This window comes from Ictidomys tridecemlineatus, chromosome 10 (genome assembly GCF_052094955.1).
Source record: "Ictidomys tridecemlineatus isolate mIctTri1 chromosome 10, mIctTri1.hap1, whole genome shotgun sequence".
Lineage (NCBI taxonomy): Eukaryota > Metazoa > Chordata > Mammalia > Rodentia > Sciuridae > Ictidomys > Ictidomys tridecemlineatus.
This window is the reverse complement of record NC_135486.1, coordinates 87,799,226-87,824,269: the sequence shown is the minus strand read 5'-3', so window position 1 is coordinate 87,824,269 and position 25,044 is coordinate 87,799,226.

Sequence of the window (25,044 nt, the reverse complement as noted above, 5' to 3'; positions counted from 1 at the left end):
CCTCTTGGGATTCACTGTTTCTCATAAAAGTTGTTTACAAACTGCACATACTCAGTCAAAAACGTGTGGTTAATCTACTAAGCCAACATGAAGAATGTGAATTTGTTACTGTAACAGAAAAAATCCCAATGACTTCTCTGTGAATGAAGAGAGAACCTGCATTTGGGATCTCCTGGCCAATATCTTTTATTTTCTTTTGGGGGGAAAGGGGTTATCAGGGATTGAACTCAGTGACACCTGACCACTGAACCACATCCCCAACCCTATTTTATATTTTATTTAGAGACAGGGTTTCACTGAGTTGCCTGTTTCCAGGTTCACGGGAGCAGTGGAATGTGGGTTTCTTCTGCCCTTTCCAACCTGTATTACCCCCTACAAAATGGTCTCCATGACAGAAATTCTCTGCCAAAAATTCTCCTGATTTGTTAGGCTCAATTTAGAGCTCTCATTTGGTCTTTGCTCGATTTGTGTAATGAACTTAGTCCCAAATTCATGGATCTAAGATCCCAACCCAGTTTGGTGCCACTGCTGCAAGGAGGTACCAAAATGTCTCCAGGCTGGGCTGCCAATGCCCAACATGCACACCTATTTGACTTTCATGTACCAGTTTAATGAGCCAAATAGCTTCTGGATCAACCCAGTGAAGGTTGCCCCTCTGATCCTGGGAGATCCCATGCTAAGAATTTCCTACCATTGCTTAATCTTTTTCCACTTTTTCTACTAATTTTCCTCACACTTGCCAGGAGCTCAGCAGCAATTTGCTTCCTCATCTTTGTCTGATGTACCCCAAATTTCCCAGTCTTCAAGGTTATCTGTCCACTCTTGAGTATTAGTCAAGGGCTTTGTTCTCTTCCCTCTCAGAGAGGAGTAGTTTTCTCACTGATTGAGTCCAGAGTCATGGAGCTGTGAAAAAAATAACACTTTCCACTAATCCCAATAAAATATTGCTCAGCCATAAAGAAGAATAAAATTATAGCATTTGCTGGTAAATGGATGAAACTAGAGAATATTATGGAAAGCAAAATAAGTAAACTCACTCCCAAAAAGAAGGCCCCATATTCTCTCTTATAAGTAGATACTAAAATACAATAAGGAGTGGTATATGGAAGAATGTGTTTAATTGATTTGACAAAGGGGAATAAAGGGAAGGGAGAATGGATGGGAATAGGAAAGATAGTAGAACTGATGAGACATAACACTCCTGTATTCATATATGAATACAAAATCAGTGAATCTCTGCATCATGCTCAACTGCAAGAATGGGATCCTAATTGAATAAGTTATGCTTAATGTATGTATAATATTTCAAAATACAGTCTATTGTCATGTATATCTAAAAGAAACAAATTTTAAAATAAATAAACAATTGGAAGAACAGTAGAGCTGGGGAAAGAGACTAAGGGGACAGAAGAAAGCATGAAAGGATTGAGTACTGGATATTGAAAAGAAGAAAACTATGTGATGTGTATTTATTAAAATGTCAACCATGACCCCACCATTATTTATAACTGTAATGCAGTTACAACAACAAAACATATTCAGAATTTATCATATATTTAAAAATCATCAAAATTAAATAGCTAGTACATTTAACTAAAATGTTTAATTTATTATAATAATATTAAATCTGTCAAATATGTATTCTTTCTACAATAAATTATATAAATAAATTAAGACATATTTAAATACAAAACCAGACTACACAAAGTAAAGAAAATGCAATTAATTAAGAAAAATTAAAAATAAAATGATATTATTAAAAAGCAAAAAAGCCAGACAAGGTGAGGCATGCCTCTAATTCCAGAAACTCAGGACAGAGTCAGGAAGACCACAAGGTCCATGTCAGCTTCAGTATCTTAGTGAGATGCTGTCCCAAAATAAAATTAAAAATGGCTTGGAATGTATCTCAGTAGTAATGTCCCCTTGTGTTCCATCCCAATAATTAATAAATAAATGTAGAATAAATATCAGTGGAAAAAGAAGTATTTTCTAAGCATGACACCATGCCACCACAATCCAAAATAAATCATGGACTGATTAAAGATTTAAAATGGGAAATTAAATAGAAAAACAAGAAAGCATAAAAGTAAAGCTGGTTTAAAGGCAAGGGGAAGTGGGTAAGCAGAAATGCTTTTATTTTATCTGAAGAATTTACTGACTTCTCCTCAAAAACTTGTGCTTCTGTTATTCCATGTGCTAAACTCTCCTAGAGCCATGCTGGGAACCAGGGGGATATGGAAGGGTTACAAATGGAGGGATATGGAGATTTGTAGAGACTATGTCCAGCTAAGTTTCTTGGAGACCAGGCATTCAGCGTCCTGATGTTCCAGTCTACCTTAAACCCAGTCATCAGCTCCAGAGAAGGTACCTTGGCAAAGTTCAGACTTTGAGCCACCCCCTGGAGCCTCATCCCAGTGTCCTCATCCTTCATGGGATAAACATCTGCACCTTGGAAAGAGCAGTTCTTTCTGAGATGGGGTATTGCCAGTGACATAGGGACAGCTGAAATGACAGAGTTTCATTCTTAGCTTGTGGGTCTCTGGTCCAGCTCGGGTAGGGTACTCACTGGCATACAACAGGGCATGCAACATGGTTGAAAATCTCAAGCCATGACTATGGACAGCCTAGGATGTTACAAACCAGGGACACCAACTAAAGGAGTTAATTTTCAGACAACAGCTCTAAAAGAGAGTGAGCCCAAACAGCAATATTCCCTCTCTAAACTTCAGACTGGCCCCTAGGTCCTGGGAATTCCAGGTAGCACACAATAATGTGTAGCAGGGTGCCTTGGAGGTACTGAATCTGCATGCCACAGACTGTCCTTCCAGAAGCTCAGGTAGGTCTTTTCCTTGCACCTTGCTCAGTAAGTTTTGCATGGCACCCTGAGGCTTCAATTTCATCCACCTCTACTTCTGCTGCTGCTGCTGCAAGCTGTGAAGTCAAGGTTAAGCTTTCCTTCCCTCTAACAATGTACTGGGCCTGGAGGCAACCACTTTCACTTGAGTTCTCAGTGCCACCTATAATACTATATATCCCACATGTCCATCTACTATTGGGCAGAAGAGGTAGGAGCTGACTGTAGTGCAGGTGGTGAATCTTCCATGAGCCAATCACAGTTGGCCTGGCAGATTCTATCCTGTGAGAGTGCACGCACATTCCCATGCAGTTCTGTTTATTGGTGTTGCTTAGCAACGGGTATTTTACCAAGGAGGGACGCCTAATCTTGGAGCGCTATACTATTAGGTGCTTTTCAGCGATTAGTTTGACTAATCTATAATTACAAGAATTGAGTTGGAGGCAGAAGAAGCCCTCCAGAGAGCGAGTATCCAATGACTCATGATGAACTTGGTCTGGAGGAAATTTGTGGCCTTCTGATTGGAAAAATAAGGCTAGCAAATTCCACTAAGCTGTGAAAAATGGTGACTTAGCTCGAGTAATATATTTCCTAGCTCATTGAAGTCATGTTGATGATGCAGACAGAAAGAACAGGTATGGGGTCTGGGAGATCAAAGGCTGAAGGGCACGGGTCCTATTTGGGGAAGCAGGACTGATGGGTCTGCAAATTTCAGGCTGTGCCCATGGGGGAAAAGTAGAAGGGAGACCAGCTCTTCTTTCTACAGAATACTTGACTTTCATACCCCCATGGAGGTTTCTGTACCTGGGACCTGCAAACCTTTGAGATATAGCACCCAGGCTGACTTAATGAGCAGTAAAATTAAAACAAAACTGTAGATGGTTTCCCAGCATTACATACCTCCCCTATGGAATGACTGATCACTTAAAATGAAGTACACACAGCAGTTTATTGTTAATGTACAACATTCAAAAGTATAGCATAAACATTATAGAAAAGTACATAATGAGAAAAATATTATTCATACTATAGCAACATTATATTTTTTTCAAATATAATCCACTATCTCTTTTCTTCTGAGGAGACTTACTCTAACTCTTTGAATTGAGAATATGGCTCCACATTTTTCTTCAACTTTTTTTTTAAATTAATTCACACTAGTACATTTAGGAGGGATACTTCCACTCCTCGATAGATATTACATATTTCTCACATGTTTGACTCACTAGTTCACCAAATTCTGAAGGATAAGTCGGTGTCATCTTCATTAGCCCAATAATCTTCATAGTTCATCAACAAAGGCTTATTGAAAAGCCCTGAAATTTTTGCAAATATTTTATTAACTTAAGTTCAAGAGAGCAGACAATAGAGTTCACTGGCAGCTTTTCCACTTTCCAAAGCATCAAACACACATTGCTTTTCCAATTTTGTTACCACGTCAGGCACATTACACTTAAAGAAAAAAAAAAGTGCCCAAACCTTTATGCACAAAATTGATGATTTTTCTGTTCCAATACACTTTTATGTAGTTATCTCTTACTGTATTTCTGTTTATTTAAACCGAAAGAGCAGAGCATTGGTCCACAGGATCCAGGCAGTGCAAGCCTTCAGTCAGAAGGCCAAGGGAACAGCAAACAGAAGGTTCCCAGGCTACACAGGCTGCCTGCTGCTCCCCTGATGCCCCTTGACTTGCCCTGTTCTCAAGGGACAAAGGCTATTCATAGTGTGCCGGGGACCTGGTGGTGGTATTTGTGAAAATGAATATTCATTGTCTCCAATGTGTGAGCTCTTTTTATGGTTACCAATTTCACAAAAATTAACAAATAAATAAATAAAATATCATGGTTATAACATTTTTGAGTCCCACCAGCATGCAGTATTTTAAGACCATGATGACACAACAAAAATGTTTGTAGTGGACAAAGTCTAGCCAATATGGGTGTCAAAATATATTGTAAACTTTCACAAATTTTTTGTTTACCAACAGTCAAAATATAAGTGAGTAGATCAGGAATAATACAAAACATTCAAATATCTGAAAGAATATTTAATATACTAGATTTGGTGGGTAGAATCTATATGTGTATAGAAAATATACATATGTATAGAAAATATACATATATATATTTACACACAAAATAGGAAAGTGCATAATGTCAAAAAATATTACTCATATATAGAATATTATATATATATATACAACTCATAATATATGTAATTATTCATAATATATATAATTACTCTTTATATATTATGCGCGCGCACACACACACACACACACACACACACATATATATATATATATATATATTTCTAACTGTTTCACAGAACTTACCATCAAGTCATCTATTTGAGGAGTATTAAGTAGGTGAACATTAAGCAGCAGAATAAATACAACTTCTCTGCATCCTCAAAACTTTTTTGCTCAGAAATATATTTTTATTTCTTGTTAGAATTAAATTTCTTCTCTTAACGGGAACAAAAATATTTTTTCTTAGGTTCATATTTCACTTGAGCATCTGAAAAAGAATAGATTGTCCAATATAAATGAGTTTGACTTTAGCAAACTTAAGGTCATGCATTCAATTCTCAGCACCAGAGTAAAATAAATAATAAACAAAAAATAATAAATAAAAGATTTTAAAAAGAGGTAAAAAAAGGAAGTCTTCTTGTAAGTTCATTCTTCCTTAGGAAAGTCCTTGCTAATATAAAATGTACAAAAAAACACATTTTTGTTTTCTTTGAGTACATTTCTCTATAGAAGCAAAGGGAAACTTTTCATCTGTGTTTATAAATATTACTACACATAAATTTCTTATAGGTGTGTTTTCTTACATAAATGCAATTATAGGTTAATAATTCTGTTTTAGTGGCTTTCTGGTTAAAAAATAAGAGAACAAGCATAAAAGATTACTACTACTACTGCTAAAGTATTGCTTTCCTTCAAAAGTTTTGCTTAAAAAATAACATAAAATAAACTGAATTCAAGTATACTTATCTATTCTTTTATTCTATTCATTTATATCCATACACTGAATACCTATTATGTAATTGACATGATGTCTCTTAAAACCATTCCTTAAATGGTTTATGCTTGCTTGATCAGAAATTTAAGACTGAAAATATAGGACTCAATTTCAAGTAAATCACCTCCTCTTCCACTTTAAACAGAAGCACTCTGGTGGTAGGCTCTTGTAAAATGCCCACTTTAAAAGTTAAGACAGTGTTAAATACTGAACATTGGATATACCCGATTTACGTATATTATATAAATCCAAATATTGAATTTATTTGAGTCCTTTAACATTTCCCTTAACTTTAAAAAAAGAAAAGCAAAGATTGCTGTTTTTTTTTAATTTCCTCTTAAAATGCCACCCATATGAATAGAACCACTATAGACTTCTAGCTTGTATCCCATTTCACTTAAGGTAAGGTACTGTGAACTATATGATGGCCCTTTGTTTCATGTATGGATAAAAAAATAGAATGCTGCCATTATACTTATAATGCAGTCTAAATTATTAATGTCATTCCAATGTCAGTGGTGTTAAAATGATAGAAAGAAAGAGCATCAAGAGTATTATTGAAATACATCTTCCTTACAAGGTATTTATAAAATCACTATAATAGTACTACTTCATTAATTAAAATGCTCTGGTGACTCATAATAATAGTAATAATTACAATAGTTAACAATTATCGAGCTGTTGCTTGTGCTAGAAACTATTCAGACTTTGCATGTATTTTCTTTGTAAGTATCACACCACCATCCCAGGAGGTAACTATTAAATTTAATACTTAATTTATTGATGATAAAGTTGATGAATAGGAGAACTACTTAGTAAGTCACAGAGGTTAAAGTAGAATTCAAGCCAATGCTGAGCTAAATTCAAGGTCCATGCTCTTTCTAGGCAAGTAGGATGCTCTGAGATTGGATGAAGTTCAGTGGTAGAGCCTTTATGTAGGAGGCTGCAGGCCCTGGTTTCCATCCCCGGCGCCACAAAAAAAAAAAAAAAAAAAAAAGATCAATGGGACCAGATACAGTGGCTCATGCCTATATTTCTAGTTATTTGGGAGATTGAGGGAGAAGCATTGCAAATTCAATGACAGCCTGGGCAAGTTAAACTCTGCGTAAAAATTTATATATATATATATATATATATATATATATATTTTTTTTTATAATATGCCCCTAGATTCAGTCTCTAGCAGCATCCAATAAGAGAGGCAAAAGAAAAAGTTAATAGAATAGGCTGCTCATTCATTAATTTAGTATGTACTAACAGCTAGTAAATATTGTAGTTTATTTAGAAGAAAATAGGAGAATTGCATGCTATTTAACATTGATAATAGCATAAATAATTGTGTATTTTATGAGGGTGCTTTATGAACTTCTAATAAAGCCTCTTACTTTCATAGGACCATTCTACCTTATGCCTGTGCCTTTTGCAACCCAGAATCATGGCTTTTTTAGTGAAGAAGAATTGCAATATCCACCTCTGTGACTGTGATGGCAACACACCATTTATGAAGGTAGACATAGCCAAGAATTTCTGCAGGAATAAAAAATGGTAGAAATGCTTAGAAAAAAATTAATTTAATTTCAATATGACTAATTAGTAAAACATGAAATGTTTTTCTTGGATTCTCAAAATTTACAGTTTATTTCTTGGTATAAAACCAGCAGGCCCCCTTTGAGCCATTTTACTGTGTGGTGAGGTATGCAGAGAGTGCCTTCTCCATCATTTTTTTTCTTTTTGATTGAATAATAATCCATTGTGTGTATTTACCACATTTTATTTATCAATTCATCTGTTAAGAGGTACTTGGGTTGGTTTTATAGCTAGGAATTGAGCTGCTATAAAAACTGTTGTGGCCACATCACCATAGTAGGCTGATTTTAAGTCTGTGCATATGCTGAAGACTAGGATAAATGTGTCAAATGATTGTTCATTCCTAATTTTCTATGGAATCTCCATATTGCTTTTCAGAATGACTGCACCAATTTGCAGGCCCGAGAGTAATGTATGAGTGCACCTTTCCCCCCACATCCTTGCCAATATTTATTGCTAATTGTATGCTTTAAAATTGCCATTCTTGACTGAAGTGATATAAAATCTTAGTGTAGTATTAATTTCGTTTCTCTAATAGCTGATGATATTGAAATTTTTTTCATATATTTGTTTACTGATTGTATTTCTTTTGTGAGGGGTTTGTACAGTTCTGATGCCTATTTACTGATTGGGTTATTTGGGGGTTTGGGGGGTTTCAAAAGGGTGTGGGTATGATATCCTTTCCAATACTAATCTTGTTAATTTGTTTCTTCTCTCTCTTTTGGTTAATTCCTGTGAGAGTTTGTCAATTTTATGTGAAGAAACACCTTTTTTGGGGGGTGAGGAGTGCTTTAGCTGCTAGCAGGATATTACAGGTTAACTGAAATTAATAATATTAAAATATAAATAAAAAATCGTTTGCTCTAGGTTCTTGAAATCTCACAAACTAAATTAGTTCTTAGTGAGCCCACTCTGCTTTATTTCTGGTTGAAGTATCCATAAGCAGAAACAGTTTTCAACACATGCATAACACCTTCTTTAAGAAGCACTTAGCTTCTAACTGAAAATTACCAATTTACTGAGATTTCTCCACAAAATTTTCAGAAAGATTTTATTGAAATTTGGTATAATTGATCCTTTCACCATTCCCACATAGCTTCACAATTTTGTTTCATCTAGATTTAAGGATGCACCTGAAAGAAGGCTTTTAATTTTTAGGTTTCACTGCATTTTGTTATATATGAATGAATGAATTTAATTGGACCTGGATATCATAAATGTTTTGTGCCATCTGCTTGAAATTTTACAAACTCAGTTAAATCTTTGTGAGCACACTATGATTTGTTTCTGGTTGAAATAGCACTTAGAATAAACAGTTCTCAACACATACATAACACCATCTTTTCAAAGTGCTTTAGCTGCTAGCAGGAAGTTACAGATTTACTGAGATTTCTTCCCAAGAGTTTCAGATTTATTTCATTGAATCTACCAGAATTAATCCTTTCACAGTCATACATTGCACTCCAACTTTGTTTCTCCTCTTTTCATGGGTTCACCTAAAGGATAGTTTTAATTTTTAGGTTTATCTGCATTTTGCCCTATAAAAATGAATGAATGGAGTTGGAGGTGAAAATCAAAAAATGGTTTGAGATAGCAGCATGAAATTTAATAAACTCAAAAAATTGTTAGTGAGTTCACAGCACTTTATTTCCGGTTGCTGTAGTCCTAAGAATTAACAGTTCTCAGCCCATGCATCACACCTTCTTTTTGAAGAAATTTAGCTGCTAGCTGGAAATTACCAACTTACTGAGATTTCTCCCCAAGGTTTTCAGATGGATTTTATTGAGTCTTGCCAGAATTGATCCTTTTACCATTTCCATGTTGCTCCCCAAATTTGGTATCCTCTGTTCAAGAATTCACCTGCAAGGAGACTTTAACTTTTTAAGTTTCAATGTATTTGCCCTCTGAGAAATGAATGAATGGAAAGGGACTTGGAAATAAAAAAAATGTAATTACTTGAAATTTTCATACTGAACTAGTTTTTAGTGAGCCCATGTTGCTTTATTTCTGGTTGAAGTAGCCCTTAGCTTAAGCAGTTCTCACACAAACAGTAAACCTTCTTTGGGAAGTGCTTTAGCTGCTAGCAAAATATTACTAATCTACTATGATTTCTTCCCATGATTTTCAGACAGATTTCATTGAAACTTGTTAGAATTGATCCATTCACCTGTCCCACATCCCTCCCCAATTTTGGTTCTCTTATATTCAAGGGTTCCCCTCCAGTGAGTGTTAATTTTTAGGTTTCACTTTGCTTTGTCTTATATGGATGAATGAATGGAATTGGACCAGGAAGTAAGAAATGATTTGTGCCAGCTACATGAATTTCACAAACTCAATTAGTTCTTAGTAAGGAAACTCTCCTCTGTTTCTGTTGAAATAATTTAGCAATAGCAATTCTCAGCACATGCAGGAATACATTCATTTGGAAGAACTTTAGCTAAAAGCAGTAAAATAAAAATATTCTGATATTTCTCCCCAAGATTCATAGAAGAAGGTCATTCAATCTTGGCAGAATTGATCTTTTCATGAGTCTCATATTGCTTCCCCAAATTTGTTCTCCTAAATTCAAACCTTCCCCCCAAAGAAAACTTTCAATTTTTAGATTTCAATGTGTTTTGCCATATTAAAAACAAATAAATGGATTTGGACCAGGAAATCAAAAATGGCTTGTTCTTTCTATTTTAAATTTCAGAAATAATTACATGCAAGTGAGCATACTGTGCTGTGTTTCTGGATGAAGTATCCCTAAATATAAACAGCTCTCAGAAAATGCATAACACCTTCTTTTAAAAACACTTTAGCTCTTAGCAGTAAATGATCAATTAACTGAGATTTCTCCTCAAGACTTTCAAATGGATTTTATTGTTTGCAGAATTAATCCTTTTACCAGTCCTACATTACTATCCACATTTTTTGTTCTTCTGTTCATGGGTTCACGTGCAGAGATACTCTTAATTTCTAGGTTTCACTGCATTTTGATCAATAGGGATGAATGAAGGGAAATGGAAGTGGAAATAAAAAATGATTTGTGCTAGCTACTTTAAATTGCACAAACTCAATTAATTCTTAAAGAGCACATCCTGCTTTCTTTATGGTTGAAGTATGCTTAGCAGAAGTAGTTCTCAAGTGCATGCAAAACATCTAGTTTGGGAAACAATTTAGTTGCTAGCCAGAAATTACCAACTCACAGAAATTTTGCTCCATAATTTAGACAGATTTCAAATAATATTGGCAGAATGGATCCTTTTACCAGTCCTACATAGCTCCCATAGTTTGGTTTTTGTAGGTTCAATGGGTTTCTTTCAAATACACTTTTAATTTTTAGGTTTCACTGCAATTTGCCCAATAGGTATAAATGAATGGGGTTGGATGTTGAAATTAAAAAAAAAATGATTTGTGATAGCTGTTCAGAATGTCACAACCTCATTTAAATCTTAGTTAGCACATTCTGCTATGCTTCTGGTAGAAGTATCCCTAAGCCCTAGAGGCTCTCAGGACATGTAGAAACACCATTTTGGGAAGTGATTTAGCTGCTAGTTGGATATTACATATTCACTGAGATATCTCTCATATTTTTCAAAAGATTTTTATTAAAAGTTGGGAAAAATTATCCTTTCACCAGTTCTACATGGCTCCCCAAATTTGGTTCTGGTAGAATCAATGGTTCTACTTCAAATACACTTTAATTTCAAGGTTTAAATGTGTTTTGGACTATATAGATGAATAAAATGAATTGGATATGGAAATCAAAAATTGTTTGAGCTAGGTGCTTAAAATTTTACAAACTCAATTTATTCTTAGTGAGCATATTGTGCTTTGTATCTGGTGGAAGTAGTCCTAAGCCCATGTAGTTTTCAGCACATGCATAGAACCTTCATTTGGAAGTTATTTAGGTGCTAGCAGGATACTACCAATTTACTGAGAATTCCTTCCAAGATTTTAGATGGATTGCATGAAATTTGGCAGAATCCATACTTTCATGCTTCCCATATTCCTTTGCAATTTTGGTTCTCCAAGATTTAAGGGTTTGCCTGCCAAAGGGCTTTAAATTTTAGGTTTCACTATGTTTTGCCCTATATAAATGAGTGAATGGAATTGAACCTGGAAATCAAATAAGGTTTCTGATAGCTGTTTCAAACTTCACAAACTCAGTAATTCTTATGAGTACACTTTACTTACTTTCTGGTTGAAGTAGCCTTTAGCAGAAGCAGTTCTCAACACATACAGTGATACCTTCTTTTGAAAGTGCTTTAGTTACTAGCAGAAAATTACCATTTAACTGACATTTATTCTGAAGGCTTCAGACAGATTATTTTCTTGGCAGAATAGATCTTTTCACCTATCCTACATTGCTCCTCAAACTTAGTTCTCCTAGGTTCAAGGGTTCGCTTGCAAGGACAATTTACTGAGATTTTACCCTAAGATATTAGAGGATTTCATGAAATTTTACAGAATTGATTCTTTCACTAGACCTACATTACTGTCTACATTTTCTTGTTCTCTGTTCTGGAGGCTGCTTGCATGGACACTTTTCATTTATAAGTTTCTCTACATTTTGCCCTATAGGGATGAATGAAGGGTAAAGAACATGAAAATGAAAAATGATTTGTCTAGCTTCTTAAAATTGCATGAACTCAATTAAATCTTACTGATCACATCCTGCTTTCTTTATGGTTGAATTGTCCATAGTAGAAGTCTTCTCAGCATATGCATACATCTTCTATTGGAAGTGCTTTATCTGCAAGCAGGAAATTACTAATTTTCTAAGATTTCTCCCTAGGATTTCAGACAGATTTCACTGAATATGTTGATCCTTCCCCACATTGCTCCACAAATTTGGTTCTCCTAGGTAAACAATTCACTTGTAAGAATAATTTTAATTTTTCAGTTCACTATGTTTTGCTCTATATGTATGAATGAATGGAATTGAATATAGAAATTAGAAAATGGCTTCTGGTAGCCATTCATTCTTAGTGAGCACAGTCTTCACTCTATCTAGTTGAGGTAGCTCTAAGCAGTAGCAGTAATCCTCATATGGGAAAATACCTTCTTTATAAGCAATTTAGTTGGTATGAGAAAATTACCAATTTAGTGAGACTTCTCTGCAAGTTTTTCAGGTGGATTTCATGAAATCTTGTCAGAATTAATCCTTTCACTAGTCCCACATTGATCCCCAATTTCCCTTATACCAGATTCAAAGGTTCACCTTCAAGGACACTTTTAACTTTTAAATTCCAGGGTGTTTTGCCTTGCATGGATGAGTAAATAAATTGGATCTGGAAATCAAGAATGCTTTGAGCTAGGTGCTTGAAATTTTAGAAACTCAATGAGTTCTTAGTAAGCACCTTTTGCTTTGTTTCTGGTTGAAGTACCCCTCAGCAGTAGCAGTTCTGAGCACATGCAGCCACACCTTCTTTTTGAAGCACATTAGCAGCCAGCAGAAAATTACAAATTTACTGAGATATCTCCCCAAGATTTTCACGCGGATTTAATTAAATTTTGGAAACAATGATCCTTTCACATTTACTACATTACTCTCTATAATTTTATTCCTCTGTTCATTGGTTATCTTGAAAATTAACTCTTGATTTCTAGGTTACACTGCATTTTGAGCGATAGGAATGAGTGAAGAGAATTGGAAGTGGAAACCAAAACCAGTTTGTGCTAGCTACTTGAAATTGCAGAAACTCAATTAATTATTGAAGAGCACAGCCTGCTTTCCTTCTGGTTGAATTGATCCTTTAACCAGTACTACATGGCTCCTCAAATTTTGTTTTCATACATTCCAGGATTGTCTTGCAAGGATATTTTAACAATTTTAATTGTTAGGTTTCACTGCAATTGACCGATAAGGATGAATAAATGAGATTAGACATTGAAATCAAAAAAAGAGTTTTTGATAGCTTTTTGATATTTCACAATCTCCATTAGGTCTTAGTGAGCACACTCTTTTGTGTTTCTGGTTGAATTAACCCTAAGTAGTAGAAATTCTCAGCACAAGCAGGAACATGTTTTGAGGAGTGATTTGGATCTAGTTGAAAATTACACATTTATTGAGATATCTCCAAAAATGTTCAGATGGATTTCAATGCAATTTGGGAAAATTGATTCTTTCATCAGTCTCACATTGCTCCCCAATTTTGGTTAGACTAGATTAAAGAGTTCACCTGCAAAGAGACTTTAATTTTAAGGTTTCAGTGTGCTTTGCCCAACTTGAATGAGTAAATACATTTGAACCTGGAAATAAATAATGCTTTGTGCTACCTGCATGAAAATTTTCAAACTCAATTAGTACTCAGTGAGAGTAATTAGTAATTAGTTACTTCAATTTGATGTAACCCTAAGCAGTAGCAGTTCTCAGCACATGCAGCAACACCTTCTTTTGGAAGAGCTTTAGCTCCTAATATAAAATTACCAATTTACTGAGAAGTTTACAAGATTTTTAGCTGGATTTCAATGACACTTGGCAGAATTGATCTTTTCACTAGTCCCCCATTACTTTCCAACTTTGGTTCTGCTCAGTTCAAGAGTTTTTCTACAAGGACATTCTTTCTATGTTTCAATGTGCTTTGGTCTCTTTGGATAAATAATGGAACTAGATAGATTTCAAAATTAAAAATGGTTTATGCTAGCAACATAAAATTTCACAAGCTCTTTTAATTTTTTCATAATTATACTGGGTTTCTTTTTCTGGTTGAATAAGGCTTATGCAGAAGCTGTTCTCAACACATTCAAGAACAACATCTTTTGAAGTGCTTAGCTGTTACTTGGAAATTTCCAATATATTGAGATTTCTCCCTATGATATTCAGAGAGATAACATTGAAATTTGGCAGAATTGATCCATTGACAATTCCCACAGTGCTCCCCAATTTTGGTTCTCCTTGATTCAATGTTCACCTGCAAGGAGACTTTTATATTGTAGGTTTCACTATGTTTTGTCCTATAGAGATGAATGAGTAGAATTTAGCATGGAAATAACAAATCTTTTCTTTTGCTGCTTCTAATTTCTCAAACTCAATCACTTCATAATGAGCATACTCTAATTTTTTTCTCGTTGTAGTAGCCCTAAGCAGAAGCTGTTCTCAACGCATACAGGAATACCTTTCTTCAGAAGTGCTTTAGCTTCTAACAAGAGATTACTAATTTACTGAGATTACTCTTAAGATTATGCTTCTTCTGAGTTTATGGTTTTAATTTCAATGACACTTCGAATTTTAAGTTTCACTGTTTTTTGCCCTATATAGATGAGTGAATAGAATTGGACCTAGGAATCAAAATGGTTTGTGCAAGCTACTTGAAATTTTACAAACTCAATTAATTCTTAGAGAGCACACTGTGGTTTCTTTCTTGTTGAAGTAGCTGTTAGCTAAACAGTTCTCAATCAAATAGGAACACCTTTTTTTGGAAGTATTCTATCTTCTAGCAGAAAATTACACAGTAACTGAGATTTGTCTTTATGAATTGAGGGGAATTTTATTAAAACATAGAAGAATTGAACCTTTCACCACTGCTGTTTTGCTTCCCAAATTTAGTCTTCCTGGATATAAGGTTTCACTTGAAAAGAATCTTTTAATTTCTATGTTTCACTATCTTATATGGATGAGTAAATAAAACTGAACCTAGAAATTAGAAATGGTTTGTGTTAGCTGCTTTATATTTCACAAACTCAATTAGTTCTTAGAACAGTGTGATCTGTTTCTGATTGACGATAGCCCTAAGCAGTAGCAGTTCTTAGAACCTGCATCAACATCTTCTTTTTGGAAGCTCTTCAGAAGTTAGCAGGAAATTACAAATTTACTGAGATATATCACCAAGATTTTCAGACAGATATCATTGATAGTTGGCAGAATTTATCCTTTGTTTTGTCCTAAATAGCACCCAAAATTGATTATTGTAGAATAAAGGGTTCTCTTCTAAGGAAGCTTTTAATTTTTCAGTTTCACTGCAGTTTGCCCAATATAAATGAATTAATGTAATTGGACTTGAAAATTTATTTAAAAAATTATGTGCTAACTACATGAAATTTTACAAACTCAGTGTATAGTGAGCACACTCTTCTTTATTTCTGGTTGAAATAGATCTTGGCAGTATCAGTACTCAGCACATGCAGAAACACTTTTAAAAAAACAATTTAGCTGTTAGAAAGTAATTTCCAATTTACTTTGATTTCTTGTCAAGATTTTCAGACAGATTTCTTTGAAACCTTATAGAATTGATCCCTTTAACCAGTTCCCCATTGCTCCCTAAATTTGGTTCTACTTCATTCAGTGGTTTGCCTGAAAGTAGACTTTTAATTTGTAGGTTTCTATGCATTTTTCTTATATAGATGAATGAATGGAAGTGGACCTCAGGATGAAATATGATTTGTGGTAGCTGGGTGAAATTTCACAAACACAATTAATTCTTATTGAGCACACTATGTTTTGTTTCTGGTTGACATAGTTTTAAGCAGAAGCTGTTGTGAGCACATGCAAGAACAATTTCCTTTGGAATAGCTTTAAGTACTAATAGGAAATTAACTATCCACTGAGATATCTCCACAGGATTTTCAAATGGATAACATTTAAACTTGGAAGAATTTATCCATTGACAATCCCATATTGTTTCCCCATTTTGGTTCTCCTAGATTCAAGGGTTTGCCTTCAAGGGGACTTTGAATTTTTAGGTTTCACTACCTTTTGCATATAGAGATGAATGAGTGGAATTTGACATGGAAATCACAATTTTTAAATTTATTTATTTTAATTTTACTGCTTTTAATTTCACAAACTCAATTATTTTGTACTGAGCACACTCTGCTATGTTTCTGGTTGAGGCAGCCCTAAGCAGAAGTTTTCAGCACATGCAGAAATGCCTCCCTTTGTAAGTGCTTTAGCTTCTAGCAGGAAATTACCAATTTACTGAGATTACTTTTTAAGATTTTCAGATGGATTTCATTGATCCTTGGCAGGATTGACTCTTTCACCACTTCTACATTACTCCACAAAGATCATTCACCTGGATTCAAGGGTTCAATTGCACCAACAATTTTAGGTTTCATTGTTTTTTGTTCTATATGGATGCATAAATGGATTTTTACATGGAAATCACAAATGTATTTTTTTGCTGTTTGTAATTTCACAAACTCAATTATTTCTGCTTTGTTTCTGATTGAAGTAGCTCTAATAAGAAGCAGTTCACAGTATATGAAAGAACACCTTCCTTTGGAAGTTCTTTAGCTTTTAGCAGGAAATTACCAATTTTCTTATATGACTCTTTAGGATTCTGAGACAAATTTCTTTGATCTCTGGCAGAATTTATACTTTCACTACTCCTATGCTACTACACAAATTTGGTTCTCCTGGGTTCAAGAGTTAACTTGCAAAGACCCCTTTAATTTTAAGTTACACTGCATTTTTTAAATAAATGGATGAATGAATAAAATTGGACCTAGGAATAAAAAACAGTTTGTGGTAGTTACTTCAAATTTCACAAACTCAATTAGTTCTTAGAAAGCACACCCTGCCTTTTTTTCTTGTTGAAGTAGCTCTTAGCCAAAGAAATTCTCAGCACACACAAGTACACCTTTTTGGGAAGTGTTTTACTGCTAGCAGGAAATTAAGCATTAACTGAGATTTCTCCCCCATTAATTAAGATAATTTTATTGAAAAATTGCAAAATTGACTTTTTCCAGGACCAAATTGCTTCCCAAATTTAGTTGTCCTAGGTACATAGTTTCACTTGTAAGGACAATTTTAATTTTTAAGTTTCACTGTGCTTTGCCCTATATGAATGAATAAATGGAAAAGTTTGTGCTAGTTACTTGAGATTTCACAAACTCAGTTAGTTCTTAGGAGCTTGCTATGATTTGTGTCTGCTTGAAGTAGCCCTAAGCAGTAGCTGTTCTTAGCATATGCAAAAACACCTTCTTTGAAAGCACTTTAGAAGGTACCAGAAAATTACAAATTTACTGAGATTTCTCCCCAAGATTTACATACATATATCATTGAAACATGACAGAACTGATCCATTCATTAATACTCCATTGTGCACTAAACTTGATTCTCCTATGATAAAGCATTCACCTCTAAAGAATATTTAAAAGTTTAGGATTCACTGCATTTTGCCTAATGTGAATGAATGAATGGATTGGACTTGAAATTAAAAAAAAAATATATGTGCTAACTACATAAAATTTTACAAACTCAATTAGTGTATAGTGAGCTCACTCTACTTTGTTTCTGGTTAAAGTAGCTCTTAGCAGTAGCAGTACTCTGTGTAAGTAGGGACAACTTTTTATGGAATCAATTTAGTGGCTAGCAAGTAATTATGAATTTACTGTGAATTCTCCCTAAGATTTTCAGACAGATTTCATTGAAACTGGGCAGAAGTTCACCAGTACTCCATTTCTTTCCAATTTTGGTACTCTTTTGTTAAAGGGTTCTCTTTCCAATGCACTTTTAATTTCTAGGTTTTACTGCATTTAAGTCTGTATTGATGAAAGAATGAAATTGGACCTGTTAATCAAAAACGTTTGTGCTACCTGCTTGAAATTCCACAAACTCTACTTGTATTTAGTGAGCACATTCTACTTTGCTCCTCATACAAGTAGCTCTTGGCAAAAGATGTTCTTAGCATGTGAAGAATAGCCTTCTTTGGGAAGTGCTTTATCAGTAATTTATTACTAATAAATTACTAATTTTGAAATTTCTCCCAAAGACTTTCAGACTGATTTTATTGAATATTGGCAGACTTGATTCGTTCACAAGTCTCACATTGCTCACCAAATTTAGTTCACCTCAATTAAAGAATTCATCTGCAAAGACAGTTTTAATTTTTAGGTTTCTCTGTGTTTTGCCCTATAAGAATGAATGAATGGAATTGAACCAGTAAGTGAAGAATGATTTGTTCTATCTGTTTGAGATTTCACAGAATCAATTAATACTAAGTGAGCACAATATGCTTTGTTTCTGGTTGAAGTAGCTCTAAGCAGTAGCATTCGTTAGCACATTCATCGAACCTTTTTTTTGAAGGGCTTTATATGCTAAATAAAAATCAATTTACTGATAACTCCACAAGATTTCCAGATTGTTGAGATCCACAGCCAAAGGGGTCCCAGCAAACTTCCAGCTGCCAGCAAACTTCCAGCTGCTGGCTGATGATTGGCTCACAGCAGCTCCAGCAACATCTAGCTGATTGGCTCCTCTGCAGTGATGCTCATTGGGCTGTTTCCCTGCCCTTTCAGACCACGGAGCTGCTCATTGGGGAACTTTTTTGGCTCCACCCACGTGACCCAGCCAATTGGCCTCAAGAGCAGGAGGATTGGGGGAGGTGGAGAGAGGCTGGAGTTGGTGTGAGAGGCTTGTGGGAAGCCGGTGGTGGCAGTTGGGCTCTGAGGGTTTTTCCTGAGGAGCTGTTTTGTTTGGCCTGTGTGGTTCTAAAAATAAAATTTGTTTCTTTTGACAAGTGGCTCCTGAATTGTGCCCAGCCAGACTGCAGCACCAGATGGATTTTATTAAAACCTTACAGAATTGATTCTTTCACCACTCCTCCATTTTTTTCCCATTTTTCATCCTCCTAGGTTATAGAATTTTTTCAAGGACATTTTAATTTGTAGGTTTAACTGTGCTTTGACCTATATTGATGAAAGTCTGAAATTGGACTTGTAAATTAAAATAAATATTTTTACTAGCTGCTGAAAATTTCACAAACTCAACTAGTATTTAGTGAGAAAAATCTCCTTTGTTTCTGATTGAGTAACCCTTGGCAGAAGATATTCTTAGCATGTGAAGAATAATCAATTTGGGAAATGCTGATCTGCTGGCAAAAAAAAATTACTAATTTACTCAGAAGTGTCCTCATCATCTTCAGACCAATTTCATTGAATCTTGGCATAAATTATTCTTTACCAGTTCCACAGATTTGGTTCTCCTTTATTTAAGGAATTGTCTGCTAGGATAGTTATAATATTTAGGTTTCTCTGCATTTGACCCTATAAGACTGAATAAATGGAATTGGACCAGGAAATGAAGAATGGTTTGTGCTGTCTGCATGAGATTTCACAAAATCCATAAGTGAGCACACTGTTCTTTGTTTCTGGTTGAAGTATCTCTAAGCAGTAGCATTCCTCAGCACATTTATCAACACCTCTTTTCGAAGCATTTTAGCTGCTAAATGGAAATTACCAATTTACTGAGAATTCCAAAAAAAATTCAGAAGGATTTCATTGAAACTTTGCAGAATTGATCTTTTCATCAATTCCCCATTGTTTCCCAATTTTGGTTCTACTCAGTTAAAGAGTTTGTGTACAAGGACACTTCTAATTTGTAGGTTTTACTGTGTTTTGCCCTATGTGGATGAATGAATGAAATTGGACTTCAAAATCAAAGACAGTTTGTGATAACCACTTGATAAATTAACAAAATCAATTAATTCTTAGTTCACTGTGTTTTGATTCTGGTTGAAGTAGCCTTAGGCAGAAGCTGTTTTGAGCACATACCAAAACAACTTCATTTGAAAGCACTTCAGCTTCCTATAGGAAATTACCAATTTACTGAAATTTCTCCCAAGAATTTTCAGGCTGATAACATTGAAACTTGGCAGAATTGATCAACTGACCAGTTCCACATCACTCTCAAATTTTTGTTCTCCTTGATTTAATTATTCGCATGCAAGGAGACTTAATTTTAAGTTTCACTAGGTTTTGCCCTATAGGAATGAATGAGTGAATTTTGACATGGAAATCACAATTTTTTTCTGCTTGTCATTTCACAAACTCAATCATTTCATTGTAAGTACACTCAGCTTTGTTTCTGGTTCAAGTAGCACTAATCAGATGTAGTTCTCAGCACATGCAAGAACACCTTCCTTTGGAAAAAGCTTTAGCCTCTAAGAGAAAATTACCAGTTTATTGAGCTGTCTCCTTAGGTTTCAAAAGGATTTCTTTTATCCCTGTCAGAATTGATCCTTTTGCCACTCTGACACTACTACACAAATTGGGTTCTCCTGGCCTCAAGTGTTCACTTGCAACCACACCTTTACTTTTAAGTTTCACTGAGTTTTTTGCTAAATGGGTGAACGAATCAAATTGTACTTGGAACAGAACACAGTTTGTGGTAGGTGCTTGAAATTTCACAACTCAGTTCTTAGAGAGAACACTCTGTTTTGTTTCTGGTTACAGTAGTCCTTAGCAGAAGCAGTTCTCAGCAAATGCAGGAACTCTACTTTTTGGAAGTGTTCTACTGCTAGCAGAAAACTACACATTAACTAAGATTTATCCTAATGAATTTAGGCAAAAGTCATTGAAACAGCATAATTTATTCTTTTTTTTAATATTTATTTTTGAGTTATTGGCGGACACAACATCTTTGTTTGTATGTGGTGCTGAGGATCGAACCCAGGCCGCACGCTCGCACGCACGCCAGGCGAGCGGGCTACCGTTTGAGCCACATCCCCAGTCCCACATAATTTATTCTTTCACCCATACTACAATGCTTCCTAAATTTAGTTCTCATTGGTTCAAGGTTTTGCTTTCAAGGACACTTTTAATTTTTAGGTTTCACTGCAATTTCCAAGTATGAATAAATGAATGAAATTGGACCTGGAAATGAATAAAGGTTTGTGCTAGCTACTTCAAGTTTCACAAATTCAATTAGTTCTTAGTGAGAACACTGAGCTTTGTGTCTGGTTGAAGTTTCCCTAAGCAGTGGAAATTTACAGCACCTGAAACAACACCTTGTTGTGTAAGTGCTTTAGCAGCTAACATGAAATTACAAGTTTACTGAGATTTCTTTCCATTATTATCAGGCAGATATCATTGAAACTTGGGAAAAATGATCCTCTCATTAGCACCCCATTGTGTCACAAACTTCAGTGTCCTAAGACAAAAATTCCACCTCTAAGGGAAATTTAAATTTTTAAGATTCATTGCCTTTTGCCCAATAATAATGAATGAATGGAATTAGACTTGAACATTAAAATAAATATAGGCTAACTGCTTGAAATTTTACAAACTGATTTAGTATAGAGTAAGTACACTCTGCTTTGTTTCTGGTTAAAATATCTATTTACAGTAGCAGAATCAGTATATATAGCAATATATTTTTTATATAGCTGCTAGCAAAAAAATTACAAGTTTTCTCTGATTTCTTGGCAAGATTTTTAGTTTGATTTCATTGAAACTTAGCTTAATGTATACTTTCAACAGTATCTCATTTTTTCCCAATTTGGTACTTCTCATTAAAGTGTTTTCATTCAAGGACACTATTAATTTCTAGGCTTCACTGTGTTGTGAACTTTATTGATGAAAAAAATGGAACTAGACCTGTAAATCCAAAAAGGTTTGAGCTAGCTGCTTGAAATTTTACAAACTCAACTAGTATTTAGTGGGCACACTCTGCTTTTTTTCTGGTTGAAGCAGTCCTTGATGACGATGTTCTTAACATGGGAAAAATCACCTTTTTAAAAGATTTTTATCTGATAGCAAGAAATTACTAATTTACTGAGATTTCTTTCCAATATTTTCAGACATATTTTATTAAGTATTGGAAGAACTGATCTTTAAACAAGTCCCACATTGCTCCCCAATTTGGTTCTCCTCTGTTCAAAGATTCATCTTCAAGGATAGTTTTTTCCTCTATAAGAACAAAAGAAAGAAATTGGAGCCAGAAATCCAGAACAGTTTGTGCTATCTGCTGAACATTTCACAAACTCAATTAATACTAAGTGAGCACACTGTGCTTTGTTTCTGGTTGAAGTAGCCCTAAGAAGGAGCTGTTCTGATCACATGAAGCAACATGTTTTATTTGAGTGCTGTAGTTGCAAAATAAATAAATAAATAAATAAATAAAGATTATCAATTTACTGAGAATGCCACAAGATTTTACCAGTTACCCATTGCTTTTCAATTTTGATTCTACTCGGTTCAAGGATTTTCCTGCAAAGACATTTTTAATTTGTAAGTTTTACTGAGTTTAGACCTAAATTGGACCTCTAAATCAAAAGTAGTTTGTGCTAGCTGCTTAAAATTTTAGAATTTCAATTTATTCTTAGTGAGTACACTCTGTTTTGTTTCTGTCTTAAATAACCTTAAGCATATGCTGCTCTCAGCACATGCAGAAACAATTTCCTTGGAAGCACTTTAGCTGCTAGTAGAAAATTATCAATCTACTGAGATTTTTTCATATAATTTTTATACGGATAATATTTGAACTTGGCAGAACTGATTCATTGACAAGTTAAACACTTATCCCCAGATTTTTTCTTTTAGATTTAAGATTTAACCTGCAAGAATACTTTTAATTTTCAGGTTTCACTACATTTTTCTCTATTGGGATGAATGGATGAAACTTGACCTGAAAATCACCAATTTTTTTTCTAGCTTCTTGTAATTTCACAAACTCAGTTAATTCATAGTGAGCATAATCTGCTTTATTTTTGGTTGTAGTATTCCTAAGCACAAGCAGTTCTCAGCACAAGCAAGAAGCATTTCCCAGCACATGCAGGAAAACCTTTCTGTGGAAGTGCTTTAGCTTCTAGCAGGAAATTACCAGTTTATTTATATTACTGCTTAAGATTCTCAGTAAGATTTCTTTCATCTGTTGCAGAATTGATCCTTTCACCACTTGTACATTACTCCCCAAATTTTCTTTTTCTGGGTTCAAGGGTTCACTTGCAACAAAACTTTTAATTTTAAATTTTACTGCATTTTTTGATCTATAGATGAATAAATAAAATTGGATCTAGGAATAAACAATGGTTTGTGCTAGCTGCTCAAAATTTCACAAACTCAATCACTTCTTAGAGAGCACACTCTTCTCTGTTTCTGGTTGAAGTATCCCTTAGCTGAAGCAGTTTTCAGCACATGCAGGAACACCTATTTTTGGAAATGCTCTATCAGCTAGTAGGAAATTACACTTTAACTGAGATTTCTCCACATGAAAATTTAGAAAGATTCATTGCAACATATCAGATTGATTTATTCACCAGTACTACATTGCTTCCCAAATTCAGTTTTTCTAGGTTTGAGCTTTTACTTTCAAGAACATTTTTAATTTTAGGTTTCACTGTGATATGCACGGTATGGTTGAATGAATGGAATTGGACATGGAAATGAAGAATGGTTTGTGCTAGCTGCTTGAGATTTCACAAATGCAATTAGTTCTTTGAGAGTGCATTCTAATTTGTTTCTGATTGAAGTAGCCCTTAGCTGAAGTAGTTCTCATTACAGGCAGGAGCATCTTTTTTTGGAAGTGCTCTCTTTGCTAGCAGGAAATTATGTATTAACTGAGATTTCTCCACATGAACTTAGATTTCACTGAAACACAGCAGAATTGATTCTTCACCAGTATTATATTACTTCCCAAATTTAGTTCACCTAGATTCAAAACTTCACTTTCAAGGACACTTTCAATTCTTAGGATACACTGCATTTTTCCAAATATGGATGAATGAAATTGTACCTGGAAATGAAGAATGATTTACTCTAGCTGCTTGAGATTTCAAAAACTCAATTAGTTTAGTGAACACACTGTGCTTTGTGTATGTTTGCAGTAGCCCATAGCAGTAGCAATTCTCAGCAGCTGCAGCAACACTTTCTTGTGGAAGTGCTTTAGCTGCTAACAGGAAATTACATATATCATTTTAGACATATATTATTTCAAGCTTTCAGATTGATCCTTTTGTTAGTCCTCCATTGTGCCCCAAATTTGAATCTCCTAGAATAAAGGGTTCACTCCTAAGGAAACTTTTAATTTTTAGAATTTACTACTTTTTGCCCAACATTAATGAAGGAATAGAATGAACTTGAAAAATTAAAAAAAATATATTGTCTCTGCTTGAAATTTTAAAAACTCAATTAATGTATAGTGAGTACACTCTACTTTGTTTCTGGTTAAAATAACTCTTAGCAGTAGAGTACTGAGCACATTACTGAACACCAAATTTTGGAAACAATTTAGCTCCTAGCAAGAAATTACAACTTTCCTGTGATTCTCCCCAAAATTTTTATACTGAATTCATTGAAACTTAGCAGAATATATACATTCACCAGTATCCCATTTTTCCCAATATTGGTCCTTCTTGGTTAAAGGGTTGTCTTTCAATGACATTTTTATTTGCTATGTTTCACTATGTTTTGACCTATATTGATGAAAGTCTGCAATTGGACCTGTAAATCAAAAATGTTTTTGCTCACTGCTGGAAATTTTACAAACTCAACTAGTATTAGTGAGCAAACTCTCTTTGTTACTGTTTTAAGTGACTCTTCACAGAAGATTTTCTTACCATGTGAAGAATGATCTTTTGGGGAAGTGCTTTATCTCTAGCAGATAATTCCTTATTTACTGAGATATTAATCCAACTTTTTCAGACCAATTTCATTGAATCTTGGAAGAAATGATTCTTCACCAGTCCCACATTGCTCCCCAGATTTGGTTCTCCTCTGTTCAAGAAATTATCTGTGCTATATGGATGAATGAAGGATATTGGACCTCAAAATCAAAAATAGGTTGTGCTAGCTGCTTGAAAATTAACAAAATCAATTAGTTCTTAGTGATATCACTGTGTTTTGTTTATGGTTGAATGTCTTAGGCAGAAG